Source organism: Panthera pardus, unplaced genomic scaffold (genome assembly GCF_024362965.1).
Source record: "Panthera pardus isolate Hobbes unplaced genomic scaffold, ASM2436296v1 HiC_scaffold_19, whole genome shotgun sequence".
NCBI classification, from domain to species: domain Eukaryota; kingdom Metazoa; phylum Chordata; class Mammalia; order Carnivora; family Felidae; genus Panthera; species Panthera pardus.
Window position 1 is genome coordinate 6308079 of NW_026526754.1, and position 24050 is coordinate 6332128.

Consider the following 24050-nt stretch of genomic DNA (forward strand, 5'->3'; position numbering starts at 1 on the left):
ACACAGCTTCTACTCTGGACTGCTGAGGAGTCTGGTTTAGATATCCTACCCTGACAGGGACGCCTTCCTTCCTGCCCAGGATGGCAGGCCCTCCTGACCGTTACAGAGGTTCTCATGCTAAGCCTCCGAGTCAGCACGTGACCATTGGAAGCCGTAGCCCTGTTGCAATAAAACATTCTTGTGGTTGCTGGAAGAATTGTTTTTTTCCATTTTGGATATTAAAGGAGAAAGCTTAACGTGTCTCATTTTCCTGGAATGGCTCATTTTGATGAACTGTTTGTGTGTGGATGGTCCAGCTTCCACCCCAAACACACACAAAAAATCTACAAATTATACAGTTCTGTGAACAAAACGCTCAGCCACATTTTGACCCTTGGCATGGATTTTGACAACTATCACTCCCTTCGTATGAGATTTCTTCCTTCTGGTTATTAAAAAGAAAAAACAATCCAGTATTTGTTTTAGCTTGGCTCCCTGGAAGTTAGAGAGGAGCTAGAGAACCCTCCTGGGGTTGGGGGCAGGAACCTGGGAGAAAGGCATCGGATGGAGGCAAGAGAGAGGGTTCCTTTCTCTCTTTTAGATCAAGATATGCTTGTGGGATAAAACCTGAGGAAGCCGAATTTAGAAGTAGCCTTGCTCAGGCCCAGCCAGGCAAAGAGAGCCAGTGGCCGAGGCCAGACTTACTCAGCACATGATCGGATGGCCCAAAACAGATCTCCCGGGACGGACTTGCCCTGGACGGTGCCCATCAGTGTGGAAATGAGGTCAGCCTCTGTCCAGCCAGAGTCCAAGTCCCAGGAAGCGGCGGCAACCCCATCACTGGCCAGCCAGCTGGAGGGGTCACAGCGCATCACACACAGAACCGCCGTGAAGATACACAGGTGTGCACGGACTTCTTCTTGACTTTAGGATGTGGTCACACTCACCATACCTGGTAAGCCCATAACGCCCTTGAGAGGCAGGCAGTGGACCTTCTCACCACTTCTGTTTGGTCTCATAGGAAATGTCCAAGTTCTGAAAGTCTACTACTGTCTAGTCCCTTCTTCAGATAGAACATCCAAGTCTCGGTGGGCTTAATTGACCCATCCGAGGTTAGAAAAACCTCTAGATGGTCCAGGACTGAAATTCAGGGTTTCTAACTCTGAATACGGTCTTTCTCTCCATTTCGGAACACGTTGGGGAAAGACCCAGTCACAGACCATAAAACTCACAGACCACCAAAAATCCGTTACCCCCACGTCAGGAACTCGGGAACAGACTCTGGGCATGTGTGTCCCAGAGAAGAGCCAAGAGCGTGGGTGTTTTCCTTTCTCCCTTTCCCATGGCCATTGAGTTTCTCCTATGTGTAAAGATTCCCCTCCCCTTTTTCCAGCTCTGGTAAAGTGAGGCACTGTTGCTTATATTTTGGTGATGTTCCAAATGCTGCGCTCACACGTCCCTCCCTCTGTTTGCACTTATTTCCCTTCCATGTCACCGCCACCCGTATGCAGGACGATAGGCACCACGTCAGGGAAGGCACCATGGGGAGGAGAGGGGGGGAAATGTCATCTTCTTCTAAACATACAAAAACTGACAATGTGAGAATTTTCTAGATAAAATTAGTCACGTGTATGCCACACAATGAGTCGGCTAAGTTAGAAAGATTAATGTGGTGACTGAACACACAGCAGCCTTGAGGACACAGGCCAGGCCCCTGTGCTGGTGTGGGCGGGTCACCAAAGCAGCAGCATCCTATGCACTGAGTGGGACTCAGACACGAACAGGAGCACACGACCAGGGTCTCGAGGAGATTTGCATGGAGGCGAGAAAACCCACCAAAGACAATACACAAGACTCGAGCTCAAAGCTAATGGAAACCCTAGCGTTTTATCAAGCAGACATCTTCTCCCTCGGCAATTCTAAGGTAACAGACTGGGAGTCTCCTGGGAGGTCACGGGTGAATCAGAAAGAAGACTGATCAGAGAGAACGGAAGCAAGAGGTGGAGTGTGCGGGAGGAGACTGGAAGCACCAGAGCAGGGAAGACCCCTTCGCAAAACCAACATGGTGCAGCATGGCCTTGTCAACTAAAGGGAAAGACATCGTGGGCATAAGGTCAGGTAGGGCACGCAGGGCTGCTCGGTGACATGCATCCCAGGGACGGGAATTTCCCATCCTTGATCCCAGATCCCCTCACTTCCTATCCGTGGGACCCTGGCTGAGCTCCAGACACCTCATCCACCTCCCAGGGTCCCTGTGCGTATCGTGGGCTCACACAGGAAAGCACCCGCCATGCGTGGGTCCCGAGACACGACGGGCATCCCTGATCCTCACCATGACCCTGCACGGTGGAGTTGCTGGGGAAGCGCTGACCTGGCTCCACAGCTCTCGCATTCCTTCCGCTTCGCCACCAGCTGCTGATATGCTCTAGAGCAGCAACCCCTTTTGTCAGGTTAAATATGGTATGGAACCCTTGGGACGCCTGGGTGGCTCAGGCGGTTAAGCGTCTGACTTCCGCTCAGGTCATGATCTCGTGGTTTGTGGGTTTGAGCTCCGCGTCAGGCTCTGTGCTGACAGCTCAGAGCCTGGAGCCTGCTTCCTCCGATTCTGTGTCTCCCTCTCTCTCTGCCCCTCCCCTTCTCTCTCTCTCTCTCAAAAATAAACGTTAAAATAAAGTGTTTTAAAACATGATATGGAACCCCGATGAGAAAACCCCTGTGAGCAGAGCTCCACTGGCTGAAATCAGAAGACTGAGCTCAGCCTCTCACTGAAGCCCTCCCCATCCCACATCCCGACCCCAGGCGGGGCAGGCACTCAGAGAGTCCAGGGCTCCACATGCCCAGCTTGGGAACTATGAATTTAAGATATAACTTTTCACAAAGGAATGGCTCCACCAAAAATGACCACGACTTCAATAACGTGTGTGGTTACTTTTCAGACACAACATTGTCAGGTAGGTTATACTGTCAGGTCCATCTTACAGACGGCAAGACTGAGGCTCAAAGCAGCTAATCAGCTCATCCTATCACGTGATGGGTGACGGGACCGGGATTCGGCCTCAGATGCCCGCACTGTGAATCTACTATTTATTCTCTCTGATGGCAAAATTCCTTATTAGCCCTCTTTAGCCTGAAGACAAAGTGGAGCTGAGACAACAGAGTGGCCCTTCTTCCAGGCTCCCCGACCCCTTCGCCTCCAACTGACGCCACCACCTGGTCTCCTTCAGCACTGGAGACTGGAACCCACAGGAGGCCTGGCATGCTAGGCACACAGAACCTCCCCGGGGGCCCTCGGCCCCAACCCAGGCAGAGGCCCTCGGGCTACAGCTGCTGGTCTCCACGGGGGCTCACCTCGCTCATCCAGCTCTCTGGGCACCCCTCCCTCCACCCACTCCAGAAAGCAGAGCCAGGCTGGAAATGCTCTCACCAGGTCATCCAACATAGTCAGCCGTTCCCAAGCTGCTGCTCCTTTGGAGACAGATCTCCCCGACCTGGTCTGCATCATAAACATGCCTTTCCCAACCCAGGGCTTGGCCCAGGACTTAAGGATTCTGAGAAATGCCCCAGAAGTCGGTTCTTGGAGGGTCCCAGCAAAAAGAGATATTGGGGAAGAAGCAGACTCATTTGCATACAGTGAAGGAAAGCCACTGGGTGGTAGGCGCCCACCCTGTGCTAGGTTCTGGGGATACAGAAAGGAAAAGATACGTCTCTCTCATGACCCAGTGAGTCTTTAGAGATCATTCAGTCCCTCTTATTCATTCAAGATAGGAGAAAACGGAGACCCAGAGATGACAGATTGACCCGAGATGTTCATATGATTCAAGCCAACAGGGTCCTTTCCTGAGACTTCTCAAGCTGGAGCTGGAGGAAAAGGCTGTGTAGCTGGGGCTTTCCAGCCAGGCTGGGACCACCACACAGTGAGGGAGACGCCTGGCATGGAACGCAAGGAGATATCAAATCCGTGGCCACGTCAATGCTTTCCAGTATGTCCCCTCTATCACTTAAACCAGAGGCAGCCGAGTTTCTGTCACTTGCCACCAGAGAGTTTGAATTATGACACCTTGCTGTGCCCATCCCCCCACATCTGCCTCTGCTTTGTGACTCATCTGTCCTCTCTCTTGCCTGGCCAAGGCACCAGGCTTTCTCCCATGCTGTAGGGCCAGTGTCCCCTCCTCCAACACCCATCTCTGCCAGGCTCTCCAGAGCTACTGGGTAGAGCCTCCCAAAAGCTCAGTGCCCAGCCCCCATCACCCAGGGGCTGGGTGGCCAAGCTGAGTTAAGCTAGAAAGAACAGGAGAGTTCAGGAAGGAACATGTGTCTCAGCTAACAGGGCAGGGTAGACTGTGCTGGAACGGTGGAATAAGCTGAATGCTGTCTGAACAGGGGCATGGTGTGACTCCTTCCGAGAGATCAGAAACGCCACAGAAAGGACAATGAGGTAGAAGGTACTAAGAACCAGGAGGCAAGGCTCCAGGCTTCATTCTGTCATGACCGGTAAACTCAAGACCTCTGCCAGTCCTCCCAGATCCCACATTCCAAAACATCATGGTCTCTTCTCCTGTCTGCCCGGATCCAATGGACGCTGGTCTTCCTTCCTCTGGCAAGCTCCTGCCAGCTCAGGATCCTGCCAGGACGCCCAATGCCCACAGCCTCATCTCCAGATCTAGTCTTGCTATGAGCCCAGCTGCAGCGGCCCTGAGCCGTCACTAAACTGAGCAGACCCCACCCTTCCTTGTCCGCATCAGGATTAGAGGTTAGGGAAGGGACATGAGAGCAGATTTCCTGCTGTCGCTTCCATCGGACCAGACTGAGACGAGATGAGATGGAAGGCGTGTGGTGGCAGCCATGGGCGCAGTGGGGGAAGCAGGCCTGGCCACCAAACAGATTATTGTGGACGCATGCGGGTCTGGGCAAGCCATTTGCCAACACGGCTTGCATCTCAGGCTGATGTTGGCAGAAGCCCAGGGTCTCGGCCTGCAAGACGCTGGGGAAGAACATCTACCAACCCTGTTCTCCTTAAAAGGAGAGCTCCTCCTCAAACAGGCACACGGGACACAGCCGTGGGGGTGGAGAACCAGCCAGCAGCTACCAACAAGCAGGACATAGCTTCCAGCCCAGGAGGAGTTTAGTGTTTCAAACCACACATCACAAATCATTTCCTCTGCACATTCCTTGGAAGTTTGGGGGCATTAACTTTCCATCTTATCTTTCCTAGGGTGGACGCCAGGAGCTGGCCCTAGTGATGTTTGCATTTGAACAACAGTGAGATTGGGTGTCAGCTGCCCCAGGGGCGCCGAGGAAGATGAAGAAATGGAGCAGGCTCTCTCCAGGCAAAGGAGGAGAGAAGGGCAGAATCCGGATGGTATGGAATGAACAGCAAGGGAGGAAGTGGAAAGGGGAAATGGGATTTGCTACTGCTCTATCAAATTACAGCGTGCAAAGCTAGCTCCAGGTGATGGGCTCCTGAGTGTCACCGCCAGGGTACAAACCTCAGTTGTGCCCTCTACTTACTGTGTGACCATGTGTGAATGGGCAAACTCTCTGAACTTGAGTTTGCCTCTCAGCAAAACAGTACCTACTTCCTGGGACTGTCAGGGGCACTGAGTGAGATGACAAGCGACCCTTGGCCCAGCACCTGGTACACAGCAAACACTCCATCCAATCCGGACACGATTATCATTCTGCCAGAACTTCTGTGAAATTTGGTTACAGGTAGGTGGCAAAGCCTGGGTTCTGGTCTTTCTGCTGATCTCAACAGATGGGTTTTGAATAGGCAGGCTTACCTGAGTCACGGATGACCCCTCTACCTTGACCTATGAAATCCAGAGCTCTAGAAAGGCAGACAAAAGCGCAGCATCAACATTTCACCTGCTATTGCCGAAGTGATAAATAATTAGAATATTACTTAAAGATATGCAGATATCTAGGTTGGCTAACCTTAAACCATTGGAAATCAGTGTTAAATTTGTCCTAGTTTTTCCTCGGGCTTGCGTCTTCTGTAAAGGGGATCTGTGCCTGCGTTATATATATCAGTTGAAAAAAAAAAAAGGTTCTGCTGCTTTAAAAAAGAAAAAAGTTTGAAATCCAGCATCCTAAATAAGAGCACCTCCAGATACAGGTCTGCACCTCTGAGACCTACTTCAAGTCATTTGTCTCCGGAGGAGACGCCTCTTTGAGAGTCCTGAGCGTCCAGTGGGTTGAGACCAAACCCAGGGAATTATCGCTAAAGAAACCCAAGCCCCCCTTCGGATACGTGTTGGCGGTAAACACTGACCGTATGATGTAACTATTTCTTTTGTTTTAAGAGACACTCCTTTCCTACCACTGAGGCATTGCTGTCAATTTAACAAAACCAAAATTGAGTTCATGGAGAGAAAAGGGCCTCTTCCACTTCAAGGACTACAACCTTTGAAAATGCATTTAAAAGAGAGTAAAGTTTTTTTTAGATGTGAATAGCCAGAGACCCAGCGAGGTGTAGGACAGGTGACCCTGCCAGAGGGCCTTCCCAAGACAAGGTTCACTCAGGTCAGCCGGCAGTCCGTCGCAGGTAAGAGGCAAGGGTCACCCTCTGCCCTCCTCCGCCCTGGCCCTGGCACCCTGGAGCCCTGACAGGTGACAACTTACTTGCAAGAGTAAGCAGCCCCCTCCTCGGGCAAGGGAGTGAGGAGGGGTTGGAGAGGCCAGTCGGTAAGAAGCAAAAGAAGAAACCTTCCTTAAGAAAATTACAATCTCCACTTAGGGGCTAGGCTTGCCATCCAGCCAGAGGGCTAACTTTTTTTTAAAGGAATTTATTGGGGCACCTGGGTGGCTCAGTCGGTTGTGCATCCGACTGCAGCTCAGGTCATGATCTCATAGCTCATGAGTTCGAGCCCCACGTCAGGCTCTGTGCTGACAGGTCAGAGCCTGGAGCCTGCTTTGGATTCTGTGTCTCCTCTCTCTGCCCCTCCCCTGCTTGTGTTCTGTCTCTCTCTGTCTCTCAAAAATGAATAAATGTAAAAAAAAAAATTTTTTTTTAAAGGAATTTATTGGAAGGATACAGGGTCGCTCACTGAATCAAAGGCAAAAACCAAAATGTATTATGCCTTGGGAAGGACGGAACTAGGTGGCTCCTGGAAATGCTAACTGGTGGCTTATCTTTCTAGAATGTGGGGAGACGGAGGTGGCCTCCCTCACCTTCCCCTGCCCCAGCTTTGGGCAGAGTGATTGACAGGTTCTCCCAACCATATCAAAGGAAGAGGGTGTAATTCAATTCCCCCATGGGAAAAATCACACTTCGGTTTTGACAATTTATCGTTTATGTGTCTTTTTCTTGTGAGAAAATAGCTTTTAGTCAAACTCCCAAACCAGTGAGAAAAGTTGGGCACTCTATCAAAATAACAGCGGAGGGGGTGGAGGAGAAGGTTCTTTTTATCTCCTTCCATCTTAATACATACTCTGGATTAGATGCTGATTTATTTGGCACTAAGGGCTGCTGTTAATCAGTTATATGTCAGCAATCATTTCCAGCGACATTTAAATTATAAAGCGCGGTGGGATTAACTGCACTTTTGCAAATTACCTCTTTATAAAAGTATGAGTAAACCTGATGTGCACCCCGGGGGTGTCATCACCCCCTGTCTACATTTGCTGTGATTCTGGGGATTATGACAAGGCTTGGTTTGAGCTGATGAATTCGGTAGGACGTGTTTAACAAAGCATCTTGAGAGACCTGGGATAGCCCAAGCCAGTTTCCAAAGTGACAACCAAAGACTTGTTAGCAGGAACCCCAGCTGAACTTGGGGACGGTGCCTGTCCTCCTGCCTAGCTGGTCCGGGCACGCAGCTGACCCTTTGCAGAGCACACACTGCTGAAGGCCTCCCTTGTCTGGAAGGTCTCCGGCCATCTGTCCCTTCAGTGAGGATTAGAAAGTTCAGAGCAGCAGGAAGGGGAATTATCAGTCCTTAGGGTCCTAACAGGCTCCAGGAATTGTTTTTGGTTTTTCTGGGACTTCCCTCTTGATTATATAAACATTACTAGGAAACAACAAAACAAAAATTAGGAAAATACTGAAGAAAATACTGAAGAATACTGAAGCAAAGCCAAAAAATGAAATTACCCACAACCTTACAGCCCAGGACCACCAACAGCATTTTCAGACCCTGGCTTTAGGCTTCCCCTGAGGACACGGGGGAGGGCATGCTCATGTGTGTTCACCTATGCTGTTGTCAGTGCTTTCCAGGAAACAAATAGGGGATAAATAACTAAACATATGTGCATAATTAGGGTCATAATATATGCCTATTTTCACATCCTGCATTTTTCACTTAACCGGATATTGTGTTTTCCCTGTGCCATTCTAGTCTTCAAAAATAACATTTTGGGGCGCCTGGGTGGCTCAGTCTGTTAAGCATCTGACTCTTGGTTTTCGCTCATAATCTCACAGTTCGTGAGTTCAAGCCCTGCATCTGGCTCTGTGCTGACAGTGCAGAGCCTGCTTGGGTTTCTCTCTCTCCCTCTCTCCCTCTCTCTCTCTCTCTCTCTCTCTCTCTGCCCCTTCCCCACTTGTGCTTGCTCTCTCTCTCTCTCTCTCAGAATAAATAAATAAACATTTAAAAAGTTTAAATAACATTGTGATAACATGTGCTTTGGTTTTAAACATGACGCAGGCCCTTGGTGAGGACCTCTGCGGCACACATCACGGTACGTGGCCCTGGTTAGCTCACCACTAGACCCTGATCATGGCTTATACCTTGTCCTTGTGTCTCCACTTCACTTTTTCCTGTTCCTGAGTCAACTTCCACGTGTGTGTGCATATTTCTGCATTTTTACTTCTGTGCATTTATACTTTTCGTACTCCCATTTCCCCACATTACTCATGTGGTGAGTTTTGTTTTTTTTTTTTAGTTTCTTTCTTTTAAGAGAGAGTGCGTACGACTGGGGGAGGGACAGAGAGAGAGAGGGAGAGAGAGAGAGAATCCCACTCAGGCTCCACACCGTCAGTGCGGAGCCCCATGCAGGGCTAGAACTCACGATCCGTGAGATTATGACCTGAGCCAAAACCAAGAGCCAGACGCTTAACCAACTGAGCCACCCAGGCACCTCTTAAATTCTGTTTTTAAACCTCACCTGAATGACAAACGAATATTACATTATACGGTGGTACCCTATTTTGTATCTCCAATACCCAATTTGGGGACACTGGGTTGTTTCTAATGTCTAGTATGATAAATAGTGCCGGAAAGAACATCTTGTCCCATGAAACTTTATATTTGTCTCTAATGTTTTCTGGAATCTTTGGGAAATTAATTAAAACTTTGGCTCAGTTCTATGTTAGGCTAAAAGGCTGTCACTGCTGCCCGCCCCCAGCCCACTTAGTGGATACTGAAATTCTCACTGAAGTGACAAGGGGTTTCTGTTTTGACAGGATGCTTCCAGTGACAGAGCGCTCACTACCAACTGCTCACATTTGGGCATCACAAACAAGGTCCTTCCTTTGATCAAAACAGAATTTAGTGCTACAAATCAGGGACATGGAGAACTAGTTAGTTCTTTCCCATGGGTTCTTCACATAGTCAGACATGTCTCTACCCCTTCCTCCTCCATTCTAATGAACTTGAGTCATTAGAGTTTCCTTCTGGGGGCACCTGGGTGGCTCAGTTTTTTGAGCATCTGACTCTTGACCTTGACTCGGGTCATGATCTCACAGTCGTGAGATCAAGCCCCCTGTTGGGCTCTGCGCTGGACATGGAGCCTGTGTGGGATTCTCCCTCTCCCTCTCTCTCTCTTCCTCTCTCTCTGGCCCTCCCCCACTCTCCCTTTCTCAGAAAACAAAACAAAGGGGGCGCCTGGGTGGCTCAGTCGGTTGAGCAGCCGACTTCGGCTCAGGTCATGATCTTGCACTCTGTGAGTTCGAGCCCTGTGTCGGGCTCTGTGCTGACAGCTCAGAGCCTGGAGCCTGTTTCAGATTCTGTGTCTCCCTCTCTCTCTGACCCTCCCCTGTTCATGCTCTGTCTCTCTCTGTCTCAAAAATAAATAAATGTTAAAAAAAAAAAAAAAATTAAAAAAAAAAAAAAGTTTTTTTTAAGAGTTAAAATTTAAATTAAATTTAAAATTAAATTTAAAAATTTAAAAATTTAAAAATTAAAAAAATTTAAATTAAATTTAAAATTTAAAATTAAAATTAACTCTTAAAATTTAAGAGTTTTCTTCTTCTGAGGAAGGGGGGGGGAACCCCTCCCCATCATGGGCTCTTTCCTCTGGATCCCCCCTGGTGCCTTCATCCCTCCTAGCCTTTGCAGGCATTCTGCAATTCATATGTATTTAGGAGAATAAGTCTTGAATGCACTCTAACTGATAAGGTGTAGATGTACCACAGCTACACCCTGGGGACAGCTGTTGCATCAGGGTTGAGCTCACCTGCCACCTTTGAAGCCCGACCATCCTGGTCCTTGGCCCTGCTCCAGCCCTCAGTGGCTGTGTGACTTTGGGCACATTCCTGAACTTCTCTGGGCCACCTATGTTGTAGGAGGAACGAGGTGAGATGACACACATGCAGAACTCACAGGGGGCAGCAAAGGGTCTGCCCTAGGAGCTGCGTAGACCACCCCGGTGGTCGGATTCCAGCAGCGAATTCTCTACCCGGCAACTGCGAGACGACACAGAAGACACATGCCATTCAATGCCCCCCTTAGATCCTACAGGGACAAACTCTCTGGTCCCAGTGGAACGAAGCACCCAGGGTTTCCAGTGTGCCCACAGGTTGCCATATGGTGGGGAAGAGCGTGATGAGGAGCTCACCAGACAGTAACGGTGTGCTTGGACCTGTTTATCTGGAGCATCCCTGACAGGGACACAGGGGCTGTAAGTCAGACATGCCCAGTAAGTAGGGAGGCTTCAGGCATGGCTGGTTTCATGTCACCTGCTCAGCTCTGCTGCTGAGATGCTGACCAGACACACACACACACACACACACACACACACACACACACACACACACACCCTTTTCAGCAGGCAACTCCCAGATCCAGGACCTCAAGACCTGGGATCAGCTCTGGAAATGGAACAAATAAAAGCCCCAAAACAAAAGAAAATAAAGAAGACAGGTCTTGGTTTAGCCTTCCGAAGTACGTGGCATTCTGCATGCTGCTGTGATCTGGTCAGAAATGAAGATGTTTGCAGGCTGGTTACAATAAGATTTGGGGAAGGGAATGAAAGAATGGCTGGAACCACTCTGCAGCTCTGATGAGAAGACCTACCGCTCCCATCATCCCCAGTTCTGATCCAGCAGCACCTAAGAGCTGTACAAGAGGCAGCTCAGAGGGAGAACCGAGGGCCTGGGGCTTCCCTGTTCTCCAGGAAGCCCCCAGGCCCACAGCTCGGGTGACAAGGGGACGAGCAAGTCGGGAAGGTGGAGAGCTGCCTAAATTTCATTAACTCAGAGCCTCTGGATGGAGCTCGTAAGATGTCTGTGAACCAAGCGTTGAAATACCTTTCATTGTTTCAAGCACTGATGATCATTTTCTCTCCCTGCTGCATCTATAGTCGTCACTGCTGCTAAGATGCCTGTTTCGTTATGGTCCGTGCCTCACCAGGGTAACTAGAGCCCAAGAGAGGCCTTGTGCTGCACGCCCCAGTACATCCAGTACATCCAGCACAAACCAGTACAATGTGCCTTCGCACGGCCATTCCTTCTGGGCAGAAGACCTGTCTCTGTCCTGTCCATTGTGTAAACTCCTATTCATCTTTTGAAACCCTTTTCAGAGGCGTTGAAACTGAGAAACCTGGGAGTCATCCGTTTCTGACAGCTCTCCTTCTGAGCCTACAACCAGTTCCCACTGCCTCTACCTCGGGGATCGCTCCCCTCCCCTTCCACCCTCACCGCACTGCCGACAGGCCTCAGCACCTGTCCCCCAACACGGCCTGCCTCTAAGTACCAAGTACTGGACCAGGTATGTCACAAACACTTCATCCCTCAGCAGCCCTGTGGCACCCACCCGAGATACGGGCAAACTGTGAGTGTGCAGATCCACCACTAACTTGTTCCGCGACCTTGGGCAGTTTGCTGCCTCCCTCCTTGGCCTCAGTTTTCTCATGTATAAATGGGGAGCTTACATGACACTGTCTTTAAGACCGCTTATAGGTCTAAAACTGGATACTTCAGTTTCTTCCTTAAAAAAAAATCCCTGTAGTGGGCTGGTGTTTTCAGTTTTATATTTGGAACTGTGAATGTTTTAAGGGGAACATTGATCAAATGGACTCCATGATGCATGCCAGCAGGGCCTCCAGAAAGCAGATTTGAACTAAACACAGAACCTCTTCGAGGGGCGTGTTGCAACTGAATTTACAAAATAATTTCCTAGGCCTGCACTCCTGAGCGATGAAAGGGCACAGGCCTTAGAAATAAGAAGACCCAGGTTGAAAAATGGCTCTGCCACCTATGATGACCACCTTCTTGAGTTTTCTGGGCCTCAGGCTCCCCCTGGAAAATGGAGATAAAGTAAACAACCGCAGAGGACTGCGGTGAGAAATGAAGCACACGGTGTTTGTAAAGTGCTTGGAGCAGCACTGGCCTGTGTAAGTAGCTGCAGTTATTACCATTATCACTGTCACTTTTAGCAGAACGACAAGGTCAGGGGTCAGTGGGAGGGTGCCCCTGCCCACGCAAAGCCTCTTTGGTGATGAAACCACCTCCGGACAGACCACGAAAGGTATCTGCCAGCATGGGCAGATCTTAATGCCAAAGGCCAGACCCACCTTGAGGCTTAAGTCAAGTAAGTCACCCAAGGCGCTCACCCACTTTTCAGAACCACAACTTGAAGGAATCGCCTGATCCTGGGGGCCGTCGATGGCCTTCCCTCCTTGAGGGTGTCCACACGGAGACAACACGACCCTCTCTGAAAAACAGGGAAAGGTCTCCACGCGTGGTGGCCGGCTGCGTCCTGAGCTACTGAGGCAGAGAAGCCCGGTGGGTGTGGGAAAGCAGGGCAGGTATTAGCTGTGCCGCACCGGGTGCCACAGAGGCTGGGCCACCACATGGATACCGGGGCCCTGTACGAACTCAGAAGAGCACTTGCCCCAAGAGACAGAACGCAGCAGCAAGGTGAATTTCCACGTTACACATTATCTTCGAAACTCATCTCCTTAATTCAGAAGGATTGAAAGTCAAATCTCCTTTTCCGGTGTCTCTGAGAGCCCTCGGACAGGGGTTCTTTCCTCAAAGGGGAGAAATAAAATTAAAACTTTGCCTTCTCCTGCCAAAGCCCATACTTTCTTCCATTCAGGAGCCCCGCTGACCATATTCCCCCAAATACCCTTAGAAAATCAAGTCTGCTGTGCCAGCAGGCGATGACGGACACCTGGCAGGTGAGGTCAAGGCTACTTCACCCGGGCACTTTGTGACCCAACCAGGTATCTCCATGTTTGGAAGAGCTTCTCTCCCTCTGCCCTTTTCTTAAAGACAATAACAGTAACAGCACAATTCAAACTTTGTTTTGTTGGAGGTCAGTCTGTTTACTGAACAAAGGTCTAGGTTTGGGAATACCTGGGCACTGTGGATAAAGAAGGATGTGGAGTTCTGTGGGCTTTTATTTATTTACTTATTTAGACAGACAGAGAGAGAGAGAGAGAGCTCCAAAGCAGGGGAGGGGCTGAAAGAGAGGGAGAGAGAGAATCCCGAGCAGGCTCCGAGATATCAGCACAGAGCCTGACTCGGGGCTTGAACTCATGAACCGTGAGATCATGACCTGAGCCAAAATCAAGAATCAGACACTTAACCGAATGAGTCACCCAGGTGCCCCTGGAGTTTTTGGTTTTTTAAAGTCTTGGGAGCTTTGCTACCAGGCCAGGGGGCTCACAGCCCCAGGATCACGTCAGAATCACCCGGGCAGCCTTAAGAAATACCAATGCCTGACTCCATGCCAGGCAATGAAATTGGAATCTCTGGGCATGTGATGGAGGGCAGATAAATCAACCAAACCCTGGCTCTCCCGATATCAGGTGACAGGAACAGTTACAGCCTTCCCCACCCATATAACAGGGGAAGCAATGTGCCAACCTCATAGGCCCATTGCAAAGATTAAATAAGTCAGCTCGTGGGAAATGCTTAATAGCATGCGCCCAGCTCTTCCCAAGACCGTGAGGGGGATGAGTGCTAATACTGGGCTGTGTGCAACACCTTGACATCATCGCATAGGTGGGAAGCTCTCTCAAGCTCAGCAGTGTAAAGCGGGGGCCCGTGCCTGAGTCCCAGTGTCCTCACCTGTGAAATTGGGTAATAACCCCCAGAAAGTCATTCCGAAGATTAGGTGACACGAGTTATGGAAAGTTTAAGACACGCACGGCCCAGTGTGCACCAACACGCGTTGGCTCTCACTGTTGCAAAAGGTGATGTACCACCTGGAAGTGCCCCATTATGGAGATGCTGGGTTGAGGGACTGGCCAAAGGTCACCAACTGAGAAACAGAACACCCAAGATTTGAACCTCAGACTGTCTTTTCTCCAGAGTCCACATTTCCCCTCCTTGTCAATCTCCGCTCTTACAGTGGGTTGGTCGCTTCTTGCACAAGAGCTTCAGCCCTCAGGCTGGCATTCGAGGCCTTTGAGGTTGGGCCCCAACCAGCCTTCCCAATCCTACCTGCACTCACATCCGCTGTTCCTGGAATGTGCACTGCGCACCGTCGCCCTGGGGCCTCAAGTCCTACTTCTGTGCATGCCTCTTCCAGAGCCTGGTCCAGACGCCTGCCCCCCAATGATCTGCCTGCCAGCATGTGCTTCTCCCTCCGCTGAGGTCCCTTGTCAATTATTTTAGTGTTTCGGATACATTGCATGTCGCTTACAGGCATATCTGTCCTGCTGGACTGTGGGCTCTCAGGACTGGAATTTGTCCTTATTTCTGTTCTGGCCGCTGCCTCCAGTAATCCAACCTAATGCCTTCGGTTTTCGAATGGGGGTTGAGGGAAACATGTTGTCATAAACTGACCCATCTGATTCACAAGAGATGTCACAGACATACTTAACACTATTAATTTTCCGTGAGGTTTGGCTGTGAGGCATTTGGCAAACTGTCCATGATGAGTATTTGACAGCCAGTCATGCTGGGAATTCGGGGCGGCAGATGGGTGTGGTTGGCAGCATATGGCTGAGTGTAGGTTCGGTGTTTATGCATTTTTACAAACTATGACTTTATATTTAAGCGTAAAGAAGGGAAAGAATTCAAAATTAAGTTGTGCATTTTGAGGAGTTGTGTTCATGCTTTTAAATGAGAAGCAAGTTTAGGGATACAGACAGGATCGCTCTCTGGGACCATCGTGGAGGGGAAAAGCTTTGAATGTTCTTGCCCTAGAATGACCTCTGGTGCTGATAAGGGGCCTACGTGATTGACTGAGTCCCTATATGTTCTGGATTCATTTGACAGACAGATTCTAAACTCTTTCCAATAAGGAACACATTGCCCCATAGGATCTGGGCTCTGGGGGGAAAAGATTAGATTCCATTTGTTTTACAGAAATACATCCAGATCTCAGCTACCTTGTAACTCCAAGAGGGATTATTAAATCTTGGCTTTTGGAGATCAGCCTATACAACAACTGCCTTGTTCTATGGATTGGGAGAGTGAGCCCAGGAAGGGCAGTGACTTACCCAAGGTCACTACCCAAGGTGGGTAGAGCTGGGGCAAGGATCCTCTTCTCTTAGTTCAGGGACTACCTCCCTGCACACACTGTGCTGTGTAACTGAATGTAGGCATGGCTGGGGTTGGGAAAGACCCTGAGCCATCTTGGGAGGAGGGGTTTGGATACAGAGCCACATGAACCCTTCGTCCCATCTCTCCTGGGTCAAGCAGGTCAGAGCTGGAGGGGCACTGGAGAATGTCTAGCCCTGTGTGTGTGTTCCCAGGCTGGAAGGAGGAGGCAGTGAGCCAGGAGCAAGAAAATCCCAAGCCCAATAATGTTGAAGGTGCTAATGACATTTTGGGGGGGGAGCCTTTGGGAAGTAATTAGGGTCAGATGAGGTCACGAGGTAGGATCCTCAGGATGAGAGCCACGCCTGGATAAAAAGAGGAGGAGACATGGAGTGTTGCTCAATGCTCTCTACCATATGAGGACACAACAGGAAGACGGCCATCTGCAGGCCAAGAAAAGTGCTCTCTCCAGGTCCTTGATCTGCTAGGGCCCTGATTTTGGACTTCCAGCTGCCAGAACTGTGAGCAGTCAATATTTGCTATTTAAGCCACCCAGGATATGGTAACTTGTTATAGAAGCCTGAGCTGAAACACTAATCTCATACAACCTCTTCATTTTATAAATGAATAGACCGAAGCCAGACAGGGTAAGTGACTTTTTCAAAGCCACACAAGACCCAGGACATTCAGCCAAACCACACGTTTGTCTTTTTGCCCCACACCCTTGCTAAAGGGTCAGAAAATTCTCCACCCTTATGGGTACATCCAGAAAAGGCTAGAACCATTCCACACATCCTCTGAGGCGTTAGAATGCTCAAGTCAGGAGGACTTGAAAGATTTCCTGTTTTTAAAAAACTCAAATCGAAAAGTGCTGTCATTTTCCTTAAATACATTCTTTTGAATAAAACATCTATTCTTGATGCCAGCAGCAGGCTTCGAAACATGTTCAAGATGACATGATTGATAACAAGAAGGCTTTTTCAAGATGTTTCTAATTTCATCTTCCTGGTTAAAGAATGCGAACTTTCTCACATGATGTATGGTCTAATAAGAAGGTGTGCTTGAACCAAAGTTATTTATTTATGCTTCCATCTTTGACAGATGAATATTAACTACTGAGAAAATTGTAAAGCCAATTAGTAAAAGCTGAATAACGTCCATATGAGAATGTGAGCACAGAAACACCAGTTACTTGGCTTCCAAATGCAGAGCCACAGACATTCCCTGCCTTCCTCTGGGAGGCAGTAGCCCTGCAGGGCACGGTGGCCCCTCCCCACCCCCCACCCCCCCCCCCCCCAGTGCCCTTGGGTTGGCCTTGATGACGCCCAGTCTGAGAGCTCATTCTGGGATGCACAAGGGAGGGGCACCCGTGCCGCTGAATTTCCTCCACGCAGGAGCTGCAGAAAAATCACACTGCTCAGCCACTGACCCCCAGCACCGCAGGCAGATGAGCGAGAACAAAGAGAAGCTCCAGAGATGAGCTCTGCTCTCCTCTGCCTCCAGGAGGGAGTCTGCGGTGGGGGAAATGGGGGTCACAAGCTGTCTCACCCACTCATCTTCTCCTACTCTGGTCTGGTCTGCTCTTCACGAAGAGCTTGCTCCCAGGAGCTGGGCGTGCTACAAGTATTTACTGAGCACCCACGATGTGCCAGGCACCAGAAACACAAAACAGACACAGTCCCTGCTCTCATGGGGCTTCCAGTCCAGAAGGCAGTGAGACAGCAGTATTGCAATACCCGGGGACCCCGTGAGACAGCTCTGAGGCAGGCGGGGACAGTGTCGTTCCGCACCCCCTTGCACACCCCTCTCATGGCTGAAGCTGAGAAAGGGAGGGGGAGGGGCTGACAGCAGCTTCCAACATTAACAAAAGGTTAATTTATCCAACACGTGCTGCAAATGTTGTGTTGTGCTTCCAGAAGTGCAGAACAAACAACCTGAGATTTCACTTGAAGGCTGTAAATTATTCTTTCCCCCAGCACCCTGGGCACCAATCTGTCATCCTGCGTTTCCTCGGTCCATTGCTAATTTTTAATAATTTCTTGACAACTGCTTGCTCCGTATTAACATCCCAATACCACGTTGCAGTTCAAGAAAGCAGTGTAGCAGGACACCCCCCCTTCAGTCATCCCCTCAATGCCCCGCCTATTTAGCCAATGATCAGATCTGCCCACAGACTCACCTACATGCTTTTTTCCATTACAAGCACCCTGTCTTTAAAGGAAAAGGCCTTTCTCCAACCTGAACCACCAGTGGTAATTAAAAACCCAGCAGAGCTACCATTTCGCTCCGTCCCCTGACTCTCCTTGTCTTGTCTGGGGCCCTCACTAAAGTATGGGAATGAATTTTCCATTAAGGATCCCTTGCCTGCTTGATGAGTCCCAGATGATACAGTGGACTCTGCAAGAAGGAACAGAGATCAGACCTAGGGTTGTAGACTCCTAGCCTATCTGAACGGAGAGGAACCTTGGGGCTATTCCCATCCTAACCCTTGATTTTTTTCTCCCTTGTCCAGAGAAGGACAGCGCCTCCATCCACAGAGGAATGTCACACACACAAGAATGTCAGGCCTGGGGCAGGAACACCGCTGTTGGCCATTACTAGATCACTCTGACCAAAGCACACTGCTACTCCCCATTCAGCCGTGTCCACCTCCTCGCCCCAATTCATCTTCCTGGGATTTAACACCCTAAATAAACTACATGAAATTCCCAGCAGCTCGTTAAGAATCCAGTCCCACGTGTGCGATGGAAAACACTAGCAATTGTGAACAAGGCGTTTGCACGTTTGATTATGTATAGCAGTTTCTAAGCCCCCTCTGGACTAAAATCTCTGGTGTTCCAGAGGAGAGTACGTGGAATTTCAATTTCTCCCTGGGCTTAAGTACAGAATGTGCAAAGTCACAAACTGCTTTTCATGGCCAAATTGATTAGCTTCTCTACATCCTCACCTAAGGAAATGCAAGGGGTCCGAGCGCTCAGTTTCAGCACAGAATCTATCCTTAAGTTAAATGCAAACGTTGTTCGTCATTACTCAGCTGGCTCTTCTTTGAGAGGAATTTCATTGTAATACGATTGGACAAACCCGTGGAATAATATTAAAACCATAAACTATACAGAAGTACACATGATGGCAGGCAGAGGGGATAAGTCAGGAACTCTGAAAAGTTATTATCATGCTCCAAATTGAGTGTCACAGCATCTAACTACAACTCATAATGTTAACTCTCAGACTCTTTAGACATCTTTATTTCTTGTCGGGGAAGTTATCATTTGTCATGTTGGACCGCCTGAGTATCCATTTTATATCAAAGACAACAAAAATATGTAATTTTATATGTTCCTGTACCCATCATTTTATCACAAAAGGACTTTATACTCAAATTAATACACTTGTGCAGAATGCTAGTTTTGAAAACCACAGCACAGCAGTAAATGAAGAACATTACATGACACATGCAACTCCCTCTGCCATTTTTTTTAGATAAGACAGAAGGAGAGGAAAAGGGAGTGTGTATCATTATAAGACAGAAGGAGAGGAAAAGGGAGTGTGTATCATTATAAGTCACTTCCTAAAGTGTAGAAATCTCCTTTTCATCACTGTCATTTGGTGATCAGCTTCATTAACATGTAATTATCTGTTAGTGGGAGGTGAGACTTTTTTTTTCTGTCATAGAATTTGCAAAGAAATATACCAGCCCCACCCAAGTTCCTGGTGCCCTGCGGGTCTTCTGGATTTGGGCTTTGGTGGTGCATCAGGACCAGAGAAATGGGGTAATGAGGAAATAAGACAGAGAAAGACAAACACTGTATGTTGTCACCCACATGTGGAATCTTAAAAAGCCGAACTCATAGAAACAGAGACTAGAATGGTGGTTTCCAGGGGCTGCAGAGTTGGGGGAAGTGGGGAGATGTCAGTCCAAAGGTACAAACTTCAGTTATAAGATGAGTCGGTTCTGGGGATCTATCGTACAGCATAATGATTAGAGTTCGCAAAACTGTATTGTACACTTGAAAGTTTCTAAGAGAGTAGCTTTTAAATGCTTTCATCACAAAAAGAAACGGTAATTATGTGAGGTGATGGAGGTGTTAACTAACCCTATTGTGGTGATGATTTCACAACATAAACATGTATCAAATCATTACGTACACCTTAAATTTACACCATGTTGCATGCCAATTATATCTCAGTAAAGCGGGGGGGGGGGGGGGGGGGAGTAGGTTGTTTTTTTAAGAATATACAGAGGTGAGAGTCACATGACAAGGCTAAGTGAACAAATGAGGTCGAGGTAGGCACTGACCTTAGAGAACTTACTTCTACTAGTTCCACCACAGTCCTATAACTTGTGGTAGCTTACCTAATACCTTCCTGAGCCTCTTATTCCTCATTTGTAAACCCAGGATAATCACATCACCTCCTTCATAGCAGTGCGGAAGTAAATGACTGGAAAACCTTCATCGACAGCCGGGATCATAGTAAGTGCTCAATAAATGTTAGCTGTTCATCCCTTGCTAACACCTGAGAAATTCTTTCCTTATGTCTCTTAATCTCTCTTTAATACCTTCTCCTTTTGCCTTCCAAGCATGAAAGTACTCGAATTTCATGAAATTGTTGGGTCGAAATCTACATGCCTTGTTGATTTCACTCACGGTTCCAAATTGCCCCTTCAAAAACACTAGTATATTTTGCATTTGGCATTCACACAATGCTGACAAGAGAAACCAATAAGTAATTTCAAGACCATGAGAAAGTTACTAAGTGTGTAGAAGCTTCCGAGGTGTATTTATTTTCGATCAAAGAAAATAGTCATCTTGATAGCTAAGAGAGGTGTTTCTGTATAAATGGAAATAAACTATTCTTGCTCACATAACTCAAAAACATAGAATAAATGGGGTGACAATGCCAATGCCCACCCCCCACGTCTCTCCATTCACTCCTTTGTCCTGACCTTGCCTATATCTCCCTGAAAAACTAAAGGCATTAACCAAGCTCATGAATCATCCCTTACCATCCCCTTGAGCTGGTCCCACCTCCCCTCCCTCCCTCATTTCACAGCTCAAAAGAGGCTCTCAACTTCCCACAGACCAGTCACTCCGTGTGTGTCTGGACTCTAGCCTCTAATCTGTCTTCAAATTTTCACACGTCCAATCTTCCCTCCCTGGATCATCCATTCTGCACCACCCACCACCGCCTCACCCCCTGAGCGTTCCCATCAGTGCAAAAGCACGCTCCTAAGTCTCCCATCTGGGGACAAGAACGCTGTCTCCTGACCCCAGGCTCCCACCTGCTTCACTCAGGAGATGTCCTCATGTCAGTTCCGCTCCTATTGCTTGTCTGTCAGCAACTCCCTCCACTGGGGCTTCTGTGCCCACCCCTCCACAGAAACTGCCCCCTCTGAAGTCACCCGGACCTCCTCCCCTCCACTCAGATCTGAGAGCTGGCATGCCCCGGGTCCGCCCTCTCTCCCTATTCCCTCAGCACGTACCACACCTGAGCAAGCAGACCCAATGGCTTCAACTACAAGCACCTGCTATGCTGCGTGGTGGCCTTTTCTGGTCACTGGAGCATGCTCAGCTCACACAGGAGACCAGAAGCCCCGGGGAGTTAGCACTTCCTCGAAGCAGCCCTTCACCCATGACTGCCAGGATCCAGGGGATAAATAGCCCAGCTCCCGCACCTTTTGTGGGGGATAACCTTGAGGCATATTTTACAGTATCTACTAGAATTCCCAGGCTAGGTTGAGCCCCAGTGTGATTGATTATTGGTCAGAGGTTGCTATGGACTGAATTGTGCCCTCCCAAAATTCCTATGCCAAAGCCCTAATCCTCTCTCACTCTCTTTCACTCTCCCCAGCCCCAACTAGGTGAGGCCACAGCAAGGAGACAGTCATCTGCAACACAGGAAGAGGAGCTCCACCATAACCTGCTCGTGCTGGCCCCTTGATCTCAGGTGTCCAGCCCCCAGAACTACAAGAAATAAATGACTGATGAGCAAGCTTCCCCCTCCCCGCCCCCGCCATCTGTGGCATTTTATTATGGGAGCCGGACTCATACAGGCATTATATGATTAGAACTGACAGACACCGAAGCCGGCTGATTCAAGGGCGAGGTCCAGGCTGGAGATACAAACCCAGGAGGCCTCAGCACACGGACAAGTTAGTACAACAAAAGGGGGGTAATACACTTCCTACCTCACAGGTGGCTGTGAGGACTGAAATAGATACTTCACATGGCCTGCTTAGCACTGTGGTAGGACACGTATGAAAGCTTGGTAAATGGGACTGTTACCTGCAGAAGATCACACAAGGATATGCTCTTGGAATCACAGAATTTTGGATAGATGCTCTAGCTCAAAAACCTTGATTTGTAGCTAGGGAAACTAAGCTAAGCCAAGATTATTGACTTGCCTGGCATTTTTCTACCATTAACGATTGTTTTTTTTAAGATTTACAGACCCAGCCATAAAGGAGGAAGGTGAAGTTTAACTGTACCTTGATATTCAATTAGACAGAAGGGTACCAATAAACCTTGGAAATGCCAACGCCAAAGAGCACTCTTTAGTCCTGATTTTGTGACTCCTTCTTCATCCAATGCTGCTGGCCAGTCTCCTAATTTGGTTTCCATGAAATGATGCTCTCTCGATTTCCTGAAGAGAAAGAGAGGGAAAGAGGAAACATTAAAAGGCAAAAGGGAAAGTGACTGGGGTTGCATCCCCTGGAAGCAGAGCCCATGACAGGATTGTAGGGTCCTGAGTCAGTGAAGGAAGCACCACGGGGCAGGGTGGGTACCAAGAAGGATGTGACCTCAAGTGGAGACGAGCCTCGTCTCCCGGGCAGCTCCAGAGCAGGAAATGCACCAGAAGTGGGTCCCACCTGGCGGAAGGAGAGCAGCTGCGCGTGCTCGCATTGGTCAGTCAATGGAATGGGCAGTCAGGGCAGCGAGGGCGCATTCCAGGGCGGGTTGTTCATAGGCAGCCCCTGTCTCACTGAGGGCAATTCTGCAGGAAGGGGGCGGCTGTGAATTAGCCTCCAACACTCACAGCAGCTAGAAGGTGGGTGCACCTGCTCCCCAGAAAGGGGATCTGGGTAGAGACCCCATTATGCCCACCACGGAGACAGGGAGGGCGGAAGGAAGGACCGCTGTATTCACCGATCATCGGAGAAGTGCCCTAGAGGCTTCATTCTCATGACTGCCATCTTCCTAAAAACCCAACAAGGTCAGTGGGTAGGCGTTACTAATTCCAGCTTATTGATGAGGAAAAAGGGAGCGTTTGTCCAAAATTTCGAAGGAACAATGAAGTGACCCCCCCACCCCCAGAAAACAACCAACCAATGTGAGAAAGTGTCAAATTATTCACTTTCAAAGACCAGCCCACAGGTCCCAGAAGGACCTCAAAACCTCAATTCTAGGATTAGGGAGAAGGCTTCAGACATCGATTTCCTATACTGCTTAAATTTTGCAGGCCCCAAGTTCCAAGTCTGTCAAATGGGCATGGCATTAATGGACTGTGGTAGGCTGAGTAATCGTCTCCAAAGATTCCTACAGCCTACTTTTGGGAACCTGTGAATGTTACCTTACATGGCACAGGGGATTTTACAGATGTGATTAAAGTAAGGGTCTTGAGGTGGAAATTATCCTGGATTATCTGGTGAATTCTAAATGTAGTCACAAATGTCCTTAGAGAGAGAAGCAGAGAGAGACTGGCAACAGAAAAGAAGAAGGCATGTGACAACAGAAGCAGATTCAGAGAAAGAAGATGCCAAGCCTCTGGCTTTGAAGATGAAGAAGGGGCCCACGAGCCAAGGAATACTCTAGAAGCAACAAACATAAGGAAATGGGACTCTCCTGGAGCCTCCAGAAGGAACTAGCCAATACTTTTATTTCAGCCCCGTAAGACTCTCTTTGAACTTCTGACTTCCAGAATTGAGAATAAATCTGAATTATTCCAAGCCACTGAGTCTGTGATCATCTGTAACAGCAGCAAGAAGAAAACAAATACACTGGATGTCAGTTCACTCTTAGGAAAATCATGCACCTGGCTCACAGACTAGTGCTCTCAAGGCCTGGGGCAGGGCCAGGGGGAGACAGGGAAAGGGGTTGTAGATCCAGTTCCCCTGATCCACAGCTGCTGGACTCCCCTGCCTTGCTTGGGGGCTCCCTGAGTGTTCCCACCGCACAGCCTCCCCTCAGCCAGGAGCCGGGCAGGAGAAGGACTTTAGGGCACGTCTGCTGAGTGACTGAGTTCTGGGTGTTTGCAGCTCAGGCGGCCTGGGCACGAATAAGGCCAGGTTCGAGCTGGACCAGCAGCAGGAGTTGTGCACCTACAGAAAGGCATGCAGGCCTGCAGAATGAATGAGCGCAGCCCCAATGAACAAGGCCAGCAACACTCAGGCTCCCTCAGGGCCCTCAGAGACCCAGCTGAG

The 24050-nt window shown here is 49.0% G+C and overlaps 2 long non-coding RNA genes across 6 annotated transcripts in view; one reads left to right on the plus strand and one right to left on the minus strand.

Annotated features, from left to right (window-relative positions):
* The window catches only part of LOC109270823 (uncharacterized), a 678705-nt gene that overhangs the window by 568268 nt on the left and 86387 nt on the right, over positions 1-24050 (minus strand). For both annotated transcript variants that reach the window (XR_008423524.1, XR_008423527.1), the window contains exon 2: positions 22119-22273. This is a non-coding gene — a long non-coding RNA (uncharacterized LOC109270823). The remainder of the gene's footprint in view (positions 1-22118; positions 22274-24050) is intronic.
* On the plus strand, positions 480-22175 carry LOC109270822 (uncharacterized). Of its 4 annotated transcripts, none has more exons than XR_002081694.2 (4): positions 480-934; positions 5192-5688; positions 12315-12528; positions 21482-22175. It is a non-coding gene; the product is annotated as an uncharacterized LOC109270822 (long non-coding RNA). The 4 variants fall into 4 exon arrangements; XR_002081692.2 differs by lacking the exon at positions 480-934 and having other exon boundaries at positions 4804-5688; positions 21482-21782; positions 22073-22175; XR_002081693.2 differs by lacking the exon at positions 480-934 and adding an exon at positions 4810-5099.